The sequence below is a fragment of the Tenrec ecaudatus genome, unplaced genomic scaffold, assembly GCF_050624435.1.
Source record: "Tenrec ecaudatus isolate mTenEca1 unplaced genomic scaffold, mTenEca1.hap1 Scaffold_495, whole genome shotgun sequence".
NCBI lineage: Eukaryota > Metazoa > Chordata > Mammalia > Afrosoricida > Tenrecidae > Tenrec > Tenrec ecaudatus.
Window position 1 is genome coordinate 103,072 of NW_027459406.1, and position 12,289 is coordinate 115,360.

A 12,289-nucleotide genomic window follows, 5' to 3' on the forward strand; every position below is an offset into this window, starting at 1 on the left:
GGGCAGTGCATATGTCAGCATATCTCTTCCCGGCTACTCCAACAACCCGGGATTCCTCTGGGTAGGTCCACGTGTCTTCGGGTCAGGGATGTCTTGCCGGAAAGGAGCCTTGACAGGTAAAGCAGGGAACAAGCTGAGGCAGCTGCACCCTGCTCCCACGTTCAGAAATGATGATACCCAACTAGAATGGCAATGCTCAAGGAGCCATTGATCCCTCCGCCCTTCATTTAACTGCACGTGTGTATCACCCAGGTGGGCACAATCCACGAACTAAATCCACATTTGTGAAACTGGTACTCGTTCATATTTCTTTAACCCCAACATGGAATTAAGTAACATCAGGACCTTAATTCTAAACCTTATGGAATGTTCCCCCACTCAGAAAGTTTGTAAGCCAACTGCTCTGTGCCTTTATACCCTTAATTTTAGCTATTCACTTTATCTATGGCCCACTAATATAAACCCAGTGCTCAGACGAAACAATCATTGCTCGCCATGAAGAAATCTTCATTCCAATAGGAACCTTTCAATGTCTGTGTCCATCGGCAAAATCAAACCCGTACAGGCCGTGCATAAAGTCAGCACTCTTAGGCACCAGTTCACAGTGTCCAATATCGTCCTTTGGTGGGCTTCAGGTCGACCGGTGCCAGCTACCTCACTCAGCCTCCACGGGGTGTCCACCGGTCTCCTTGCTTGTAGACCATGGGCTCTCGCCAATGTTCAACAAGACTGGGCTCCTGATGCGGCCTGGTGAACTTTAATCGAGTTACCCTCGTGTTCTTCTCCTTGTTAGGTAAACCAAATCCACAGGTATCCGGGCCCATACACAAGCAGTCCTTTTATTGCTGCATTTCTCCGACCTCCACTCCATATGTAGATCCCCGTGGTCACCCAGAAAGCAATTCAGCCTGCTCACAGGCTCTCTTTAACGCACCGTCCTAGGAAGATGTTTTCTCCCTACTCCCAGATTTTTTTTAACTTCTGGCAAAGACTTATGGTTCCTGAGTACACGAAAGCACTGGTGGGCATCTATTTCACTGCATAGCTGTCTACCCAGAGGTGGTCTAAACCCATCTAAAGATAACCCCATTTTAGTGGTTCAAAGGAAGTGGGCTTACATACTTTCATTTTTCCACCTTTCCATAATTTCCCCAGAAAACAACCGAGTACAGGGTGGCTTTGTTGACATCTGGATAGACAAGGAAGTAGAATTACCATGAGGCAAGGTCAAACAAATAGCTACTCTCCATCTTAAGATGAGTTTTTCCATTGCCCAACTGCTAGGTATCCTATTTGTGACTCTGGCTCTCATAGAGAAACAGGGACACAGAAACTCATGTCTAAGTGAGACTCATATATCAAGGTTAAGTGTTCATCAAGCAGACAACCGAAAGCAGTGTGGTCCAAACCCACAATTCCGACAATAACCCATTAACCCACATGTCCAACACCAATTGCAATGTCCTCCTCCATCTTTCAAAACATTCGACATGTTGCTGGCTGAAGGAGGAGAGCCCAGGCAGTGAATGTGTAAGCAGAGCAGCATGGACAGTGGATATGTCAGCAAATCTCTGCATGGCTACTCAAGCAGCCCGGGTTTCCTCTTGGTAGGTCCATGTGTCTTCGGCTCAGGGACGTCTTGCCAGAAAGGAGCCTTGACAGCTAAAGCAGGGAACAAGCTGAGTCAGCTGCACCCTGCTCCCACATTCAGAAATGAAGAGACCCAACTAGAATGGCAATGATCAAGGAGCCATTGATCCCTCCGCCCTTCATTTAACCGCACGTGTGTATCGCCCAGGTTGGCACAGTCCACGAACTAAATCCACATTCGTGAACCAGGCACCCGTCCAAAATTCTTTAAACCCAACATGGAATTAAGTTACATCAGACCTTAATTCTAAAACTTATGGAATGTTCCCCCACTCGGAAAGTTTGTAAGCCAACTACTCTGTGCCTTTATACGCCAAATTTTAGCTATCCACTTTATCTATGGCCCACTAATATAAAACCATTGCTCAGAGGAAACAATCATTGCTCGCTATGAAGAAATCTTCATTCCAATAGGAACCTTTCAAAGTCTGTGTCAATCGGCAAAATGAAAGCCGGACAGGCCGTGCATAAAGTCAGCACTCTTAGGCACCAGTTCACAGTCTCCAATATCGCCCTATGGTCTGCTTCTGGTCGACCCGTGCCAGCTACCTCACTCAGCCTCCACGGGGTGTCCACCGGTCTCCTTGCTTGTAGACCATGGGCTCTCGCTAATGTTCAACAAGTATAGGCTCCTGATGCGACGTGGTGAACTTTACTCGAGTCACCCTCGTGTTCTCCTTTTCAGGTAAACCAAATCCACAGGTATCTGGGCCCATACACAAGCAGTACTTTTATTGCTGCAGTTCTCCGACGTCCACTCCATCTGAAGATCCATGTGGTCACCCAGCAAGCAATTCAGCCTGCCACAGGCTCTCTTTAACACACAGTCCAGGGAGATGTTTTCTCCCTTCACTCAGATTTTATTTTAACTTCTGGCAAAGGCTTTTGGTTCCTGAGTATACGAAAGCACTGTTGGGCATCTAATTCACTGCACAGCAGCCTTCCCAGAGGAAGCTTAACCCAGCTAAAGATCACCCAATTTTGGTGGCTCTAAGCATGTGGGCTTACAAACTTTCATTTTTCCCACTTCCCATATTTTCCCCAGAAAACAACCGAGTAAAGGGTGGCTTTGTCTCACCTCTGGATCGACAAGGAAGAAGAATTACCATGAGGGCAAAGTCAAACAAATAGCTACTCTCCATCTTAAGATGAGTTTTTCCATTGCCCACTGCTAGGTATCCTATTTGTGACTCTGGCTCTTGTAGAGAAACAGGGGCACAGAAACTCATGTCTAAGTGAGACTCATATATAAAGGTTAAGTGTTCATCAAGCAGACATCTGAAAGCAGTGTGGTCCAAACCCACAAGTCCGACATTAACCCATTAACCCACATGTCGACACCAATTGCAATGTCCTCCTCCATCTTTAAAAACAGACGACATATTGCAGGCTGAAGGAGGGGCGCCGAGACAGTGAATGTGTAAGCAGAGCCGCGTGGTCTGTGGATATATCAGCATATATCTGCACGGCTACTCCAACAACCCGGGCTTCCTTTGGGTAAGTACATGTGTCTTCGGCTCAGGGACGTCTTGCCGGAAAGGAGCCTTGACAGCTGAAGCAGGGAACAAGCTGAGGCAGCTGCACCCTGCTCCCACGTTCAGAAAAGAAGAGACCCAACTAGAATGGCAATGCTCAAGGAGCCATTGATCCCTCCGCCCTTCATTTAACTGCACGTGTGTAACCCCCCGGTGGGCAAAATCCACGAACTAAATCCACATTTGTGAACCTGGCACCCGTTCAAAATTCTTTAACCCCAACATGGAATTAAGTAACATCAGGACCTTAATTCAAAGCCTTATGGAATGTTCCCCCACTCCGAAAGTTTGTAAGCCAACTGCTCTGTGCCTTTATACCCCTAATTTTAGCTATTCACTTTATGTATGGCCCACTAATATAAAACCAGTGCTCAGAGGAAACAATCATTGCTCGCCATGAAGAAATCTTCATTCTAATAGGAACCTTTCACAGTCTGTGTCCATCGGCAAAATCAAAGCCGGACAGGCCGTGCATAAAGTCAGCACTCTTAGGCACCAGTTCACAGTCTCCAATATCGACCTCTGGTGGGCTTCTGGTCGACCCGTGCCGGCTACCTCACTCAGCCTCCACGGGGTGTCCACCGGTCACATTGCTTGTAGACCATGGGCTCTCGCCACTATTCAACAAGTTGGGCTCCTGATGCGATGTGGTGAACATTCCTCGAGTCACCCTTTTGTTCCCCTTTACAGGTAAACAAATCCACAGGTATCCGTGCCCATACGCAAGCAATCCTGTTATTGCTGCATTTCTCCGACCTCCACACCATATGTAGATCCACGTGGAAACCCAGCAAGCAATTCAGCCTGTTCACAGGCTCTCTTTAAGACACACTCCCAGGGAGATGTTTTCTCCCTATTCCCAGATTTTTTTTTTTTTACTTCTGGCCAATTCTTATAATTCCTGAGCACACCAAAGAACTGGTGGGCATCTATTTCACTGCATACCTGTCTTCCCAGAGGTGGTCAAAACCCAGCTAAAGATCACCCCATTTTGGTGGCTCAAGCAAATGGGCTTACAAACTTTCATTTTTCCCCCTTACCCTAGTTTCCCCAGAAAACAACCGAGTAAAGGGTGGCTTTGTCTGACCTCTGGATCGACAAGGAAGAAGAATTACCATGAGGGCAAGGTCAAACATATAGTTACTCTCCATCTTAAGATGAGTTTTTCCATTGCCCCACTGCTAGGTATCCTATTTGTGACTCTGGCTCTCGTAGAGAAACAGGGGCACAGAAACTCATGTCTAAGTGAGACTCATATATAAAGGTTAAGTGTTCATCAAGCAGATTTCCGAAAGCAGTGTGGTGCAAACCCCCAAGTCCGATATTAACCCATTAACCCACATGTCTAACAACAATTGCAGTGTCCTCCTCCATCTTTCAAAACAGATGACATGTTGCTGGCTGAAGGAGGAGAGACGAGGCAGTGAATGTGTAAGCAGAGCAGCGTGGGCAGTGGATATGTCAGCATATCTCTACACGGCTACTCCAACAGTCCGGGCTTCCTCTGGGTAGGTGCATGTGTCTTCGGCTCAGGGACGTCTTGCCAGAAAGGAGCCTTGTCAGCTAAAGCAGGGAACAAGGTGAGGCAGCTGCACCCTGCTCCCATGTTCAGAAATGAAGAGACCCAACAAGAATGGCAATGCTCAAGGAGCCATTGATCCCTCCGCCCTTGATTTAACCGCACGTGTGTATCGCCCAGGTGGGCACAATCCACGAACTAAATCCACATTTGCGAACCTGGCACCCGTTCAAAATTCTTTAACCACAACATGGAATTAAGTAACACCAGGACCTTAATTCTAAAACTTATGGAATGTTTCCCCACTCAGAAAGATTGTAAGCCAACTTTTAGCTATTTTAGCTATTCACTTTATCTATGGCCCAAAATATAAAACAAGTGTTCAGAGGAAATATCATTGCTCGCCATGAAGAAATCTTCATTCCAATAGGAACCATTCAAAGTCTGTGTCCATCGGCAAAATCAAAGCCGGACAGGCCGTGCATAAAGTAAGCACTCTTAGGCACCAGTTCAGAGTCTCCAATATCGTCCTCTGGTGTACTTCTTGTCGACCCGTACCGGGGACCTCGCTCAGGCTTCATGGGGTATCCACCGGTCACCTTGCTTGTAGACCATGGGCTCTCGCCACTATTCAACAAGCCTGGGGTCCTGATGCACATGGTGAACTTTACTCGAGTCACCCTCGTGTTCTCCTTTTCAGGTAAACCAAATCCACAGGTATCCGTGCCCATACGCAAGCAGTCCTTTTATTGCTGCATTTCTCCTACCTCCACTCCATATGTAGATCCCCGAGGTCACCCAGAAAGCAATTCAGCCTGCTCACAGTCTCTCTTTAACACACAGTCCCTGGGAGATGTTTTCTCCCTACTCACAGATTTTTTTTTAACTTCTGGCAAAGACTTATGGTTCCTGAGTTCACGAAAGCACTGATGCGCATCTATTTCACAGCACAGCTGTCTTCCAAGAGGTGGTCTAAACCCAGCTAAAGATAACCCCATTTTAGTGGTTCAAAGCAAGTGGGCTTACAAACTTTCATTTTTCCACCTTTCCATAGTTTCCCCAGAAAACAACCGAGTAAAGGGTGGCTTTGTCTGACCTCTGGATCGACAAGGAAGAAGAATTACCATGAGGGCAAGGTCAAACATATAGTTACTCTCCATCTTAAGATGAGTTTTTCCATTGCCCCACTGCTAGGTATCCTATTTGTGACTCTGGCTCTCGTAGAGAAACAGGGGCACAGAAACTCATGTCTAAGTGAGACTCATATATAAAGGTTAAGTGTTCATCAAGCAGATATCCGAAAGCAGTGTGGTGCAAACCCCCAAGTCCGACATTAACCCATTAACCCACATGTCTAACAACAATTGCAGTGTCCTCCTCCATCTTTCAAAACAGATGACATGTTGCTGGCTGAAGGAGGAGAGACGAGGCAGTGAATGTGTAAGCAGAGCAGCGTGGGCAGTGGATATGTCAGCATATCTCTACACGGCTACTCCAACAGTCCGGGCTTCCTCTGGGTAGGTGCATGTGTCTTCGGCTCAGGGACGTCTTGCCAGAAAGGAGCCTTGTCAGCTAAAGCAGGGAACAAGGTGAGGCAGCTGCACCCTGCTCCCATGTTCAGAAATGAAGAGACCCAACAAGAATGGCAATGCTCAAGGAGCCATTGATCCCTCCGCCCTTGATTTAACCGCACGTGTGTATCGCCCAGGTGGGCACAATCCACGAACTAAATCCACATTTGCGAACCTGGCACCCGTTCAAAATTCTTTAACCACAACATGGAATTAAGTAACACCAGGACCTTAATTCTAAAACTTATGGAATGTTTCCCCACTCAGAAAGATTGTAAGCCAACTTTTAGCTATTTTAGCTATTCACTTTATCTATGGCCCAAAATATAAAACAAGTGTTCAGAGGAAATATCATTGCTCGCCATGAAGAAATCTTCATTCCAATAGGAACCATTCAAAGTCTGTGTCCATCGGCAAAATCAAAGCCGGACAGGCCGTGCATAAAGTAAGCACTCTTAGGCACCAGTTCAGAGTCTCCAATAAAGTCCTATGGTATGCTTCTTGTCGACCCATACCGGGGACCTCGCTCAGGCTTCATGGGGTATCCACCGGTCACCTTGCTTGTAGACCATGGGCTCTCGCCACTATTCAACAAGCCTGGGGTCCTGATGCACATGGTGAACTTTACTCGAGTCACCCTCGTGTTCTCCTTTTCAGGTAAACCAAATCCACAGGTATCCGTGCCCATACGCAAGCAGTCCTTTTATTGCTGCATTTCTCCTACCTCCACTCCATATGTAGATCCCCGAGGTCACCCAGAAAGCAATTCAGCCTGCTCACAGTCTCTCTTTAACACACAGTCCCTGAGAGATGTTTTCTCCCTACTCCCAGATGTTTTTTTAACTTCTGGCAAAGGCTTATGGTTCCTGAGTTCACGAAAGCACTGGTGGGCATCTATTTCACTGCATAGCTGTCTACCCAGAGGTGGTCTAAACCCAGCTAAAGATAACCCCATTTTAGTGGTTCAAAGCAAGTGGGCTTACAAACTTTCATTTTTCCACCTTTCCATAGTTTCCCCAGAAAACAACCGAGTACAGGGTAGCTTTGTCTGACTTCTGGATAGACAAGGAAGTAGAATTACCATGAGGCAAGGTCAAACAAATAGCTACTCTCCATCTTAAGATGAGTTTTTCCATTGCCCCACTGCTAGGTATCCTATTTGTGACTCTGGCTCTCGTAGAGAAACAGGGACACAGACATGAGTTTCTAAGTGAGACTCATATATCAAGGTTAAGTGTTCATCAAGCAGACATCCGAAAGCAGTGTGGTCCAAACCCACAAGTCCGACAATAACCCATTAACCCACATGTCCAACACCAATTGCAATGTCCTCCTCCATCTTTCAAAACATTCGACATGTTGCTGGCTGAAGGAGGAGAGCCCAGGCAGTGAATGTGTAAGCAGAGCAGCCTGGGCAGTGGATATGTCAGCATATCTCTGCATGGCTACTCCAGCAGCCCGGGTTTCCTCTTTGTAGGTCCATGTGTCTTCGGCTCTTGGACATCTTGCCAGAAAGGAGCCTTGACAGCTAAAGCAGGGAACAAGCTGAGTCAGCTGCACCCTGCTCCCACATTCAGAAATGAAGAGACCCAACTAGAATGGCAATGATCAAGGAGCCATTGATCACTCCGCCCTTCATTTAACCGCACGTGTGTATCGCCCAGGTTGGCACAATCCACGAATTAAATTCACATTTGCGAACCAGGCACCCGTTCAAAATTCTTTAAACCCAACATGGAATTAAGTTACATCAGACCTTAATTCTAAAACTTATGGAATGTTCCCCCACTCGGAAAGTTTGTAAGCCAACTACTCTGTGCCTTTATACGCCAAATTTTAGCTATCCACTTTATCTATGGCCCACTAATATAAAACCAGTGCTCAGAGGAAACAATCATTGCTCGCTATGAAGAAATCTTCATTCCAATAGGAACCTTTCAAAGTCTGTGTCCATCGGCAAAATCAAAGCCGGACAGGCCGTGCATAAAGTCAGCACTCTTAGGCACCAGTTCACAGTCTCCAATATCGCCCTATGGTGGGCTTATGGTCGACCCGTGCCAGCTACCTCACTCAGCCTGCACGGGGTCTCCACCGGTCTCCTTGCTTGTAGACCATGGGCTCTCGCTAATGTTCAACAAGTGGGGCTCCTGATGCAACGTGGTGAACTTTAGTCGAATCACCCTTTTTCTCTTTTTCAGGTAAACCAAATCCACAGGTATCTGGGCCCATACAAAAGCAGTCCTTTTATTGCTGCGGTTCTCCGACTTCCACTCCATATGAAGATCCACGTGGTCACCCATCAAGCAATTCAGCCTGCTCACAGGCTCTCTTTAACACACAGTCCAGGGAGATGTTTTCTCCCTACTCTCAGATTTTATTTTAACTTCTGGCAAAGGCTTATGGTTCCTGAGTACACGAAAGCACTGGTGGGCATCTAATTCACTGCACAGCAGTCTTCCCAGAGGTAGCTTAACCCAGCTAAAGATCACCCAATTTTGGTGGCTCTAAGCATGTGGGATTACAAACTTTCATTTTTCCCACTTCCCATATTTTCCCCAGAAAACAACCGAGTAAAGGGTGGCTTTGTCTGACCTCTGGATAGACAAGGAAGAAGAATTACCTGAGGGCAAATTCAAACAAATAGCTACTCTCCATCTTAAGATGAGTTTTTCCATTGCCCCACTGCTTGGTATCCTATTTGTGACTCTGGCTCTCGTAGAGAAACAGGGGCACAGAAACTCATGTCTTCATGAGACTCATATATAAAGGTTAAGTGTTCATCAAGCAGACATCCGAAAGCAGTGTGGTCCAAACCCACAAGTCCGACAATAACCCATTAACCCACATGTCCAAAACCAATTGCATTATCCTCCTCCATCTTTCAAAACAGACGACATGTTGCTGGTGAAGGAGGAGATCCAACACAGAGGATGAGTAAGCAGAGTAACGTGGGCAGTGCATATGTCAGCATATCTCTTCCCGGCTACTCCAACAACCCGGGATTCCTCTGGGTAGGTCCACGTGTCTTCGGGTCAGGGATGTCTTGCCGGAAAGGAGCCTTGACAGGTAAAGAAGGGAACAAGCTGAGGCAGCTGCACCCTGCTCCCACGTTCAGAAATGATGATACCCAACTAGAATGGCAATGTTCAAGGAGCCATTGATCCCTCCGCCCTTCATTTAACTGCACGTGTGTATCACCCAGGTTGGCACAATCCACGAACTAAATCCACATTTGTGAACCTGGCATCCGTTCAAAATTCTTTAACCCCAACATGGAATTAAGTAACATCAGGACCTTAATTCAAAGCCTTATGGAATATTCCCCCACTCAGAAAGTTTGTAAGCCAACTGCTCTGTGCCTTTATACCCCTAATTTTAGCTATTCACTTTATGAATGGCCCACTAATATAAAACCAGTGCTCAGAGGAAACAATCATTGCTCGCCATGAAGAAATCTACATTCTAATAGGAACCTTTCACAGTCTGTGTCCATCGGCAAAATCAAAGCCGGACAGGCCGTGCATAAAGTCAGCACGCTTCACAGTCTCCAATATCGTCCTCTGGTGTGCTTTTTGTCGACCCGTACCGGGGACCTCGCTCAGGCTTCATGGGGTATCCACCGGTCACCTTGCTTGTAGACCATGGGCTCTCGCTCTATTCAACAAGCCTGGGGTCCTGATGCACATGGTGAACTTTACTCGAGTCACCCTCATGTTCTCCTTTTCAGGTAAACCAAACCCACAGGTATCCGTGCCCATAAGGAAGCAGTCCTTTTATTGCTGCATTTCTCCGACCTCCACTCCATATGTAGATCCCCGAGGTCACCCAGGAAGCAATTCAGCCTGCTCACATTCTCTCTTTAACACACAGTCCCTGGGAGATGTTTTCTCCCTACTCACAGATTTTTTTTTAACTTCTGGCAAAGACTTATGGTTCCTGAGTTCACGAAAGCACTGATGCGCATCTATTTAACAGCACAGCTGTCTTCCAAGAGGTGTTCTAAACCCAGCGAAAGATAACCCCATTTTGGTGACTCAAAGCAAGTGGGCTCACAATCATTCATTTTTCCCACTACCCATAGTTTCCCCAGAAAACAACCGAGTAAAGGGTGGCTTTGTCTGACCTCTGGATAGACAAGGAAGAAGAATTACCACAAGGGCAAAGTCAAACAAATAGCTACTCTCCATCTTAAGATGAGTTTTTCCATTGTCCCACTGCTAGGTATCCTATTTGTGACTCTGGCTCTCATAGAGAAACAGGGGCACAGAAACTCATGTCTTCATGAGACTCATATATAAAGGTTAAGTGTTCATCAAGCAGACATCCGAATGCAGTGTGGTCCAAACCCACAAGTCCGACAATAACCCATTAACCCACATGTCCAAAACCAATTGCATTATCCTCCTCCATCTTTCAAAACAGACGACATGTTGCTGGTGAAGGAGGAGATCCAAGACAGAGGATGAGTAAGCAGAGTAACGTGGGCAGTGCATATGTCAGCATATCTCTTCCCGGCTACTCCAACAACCCGGGATTCCTCTGGGTAGGTCCACGTGTCTTCGGGTCAGGGATGTCTTGCCGGAAAGGAGCCTTGACAGGTAAAGCAGGGAACAAGCTGAGGCAGCTGCACCCTGCTCCCACGTTCAGAAATGATGATACCCAACTAGAATGGCAATGCTCAAGGAGCCATTGATCCCTCCGCCCTTCATTTAACTGCACGTGTGTATCACCCAGGTTGGCACAATCCACGAACTAAATCCACATTTGTGAACCTGGTACTCGTTCATAATTCTTTAACCCCAACATGGAATTAAGTAACATCAGGACCTTAATTCTAAACCTTATGGAATGTTCCCCCACTCAGAAAGTTTGTAAGCCAACTGCTCTGTGCCTTTATACCCTTAATTTTAGCTATTCACTTTATCTATGGCCCACTAATATAAACCCAGTGCTCAGACGAAACAATCATTGCTCGCCATGAAGAAATCTTCATTCCAATAGGAACCTTTCAATGTCTGTGTCCATCGGCAAAATCAAACCCGTACAGGCCGTGCATAAAGTCAGCACTCTTAGGCACCAGTTCAGTCTCCAATATCGTCCTTTGGTGGGCTTCAGGTCGACCGGTGCCAGCTACCTCACTCAGCCTCCACGGGGTGTCCACCGGTCTCCTTGCTTGTAGACCATGGGCTCTCGCCAATGTTCAACAAGACTGGGCTCCTGATGCGGCCTGGTGAACTTTAATCGAGTTACCCTCGTGTTCTTCTCCTTGTTAGGTAAACCAAATCCACAGGTATCCGGGCCCATACACAAGCAGTGCTTTTATTGCTGCATTTCTCCGGCCTCCACTCCATATGTAGATCCCCGTGGTCACCCAGAAAGCAATTCAGCCTGCTCACAGGCTCTCTTTAACACACCGTACTAGGAAGATGTTTTCTCCCTACTCCCAGATTTTTTTTAACTTCTGGCAAAGACTTATGGTTCCTGAGTTCACGAAAGCACTGGTGGGCATCTATTTCACTGCATAGCTGTCTACCCAGAGGTGGTCTAAACCCATCTAAAGATAACCCCATTTTAGTGGTTCAAAGCAAGTGGGCTTACATACTTTCATTTTTCCACCTTTCCATAGTTTCCCCAGAAAACAACCGAGTACAGGGTGGCTTTGTCTGACTTCTGGATAGACAAGGAAGTAGAATTACCATGAGGCAAGGTCAAACAAATAGCTACTCTCCATCTTAAGATGAGTTTTTCCATTGCCCAACTGCTAGGTATCCTATTTGTGACTCTGGCTCTCATAGAGAAACAGGGACACAGAAACTCATGTCTAAGTGAGACTCATATATCAAGGTTAAGTGTTCATCAAGCAGACAACCGAAAGCAGTGTGGTCCAAACCCACAAGTCCGACAATAACCCATTAACCCACATGCCCAACACCAATTGCAATGTCCTCCTCCATCTTTCAAAACATTCGACATGTTGCTGGCTGAAGGAGGAGAGCCCAGGCAGTGAATGTTTA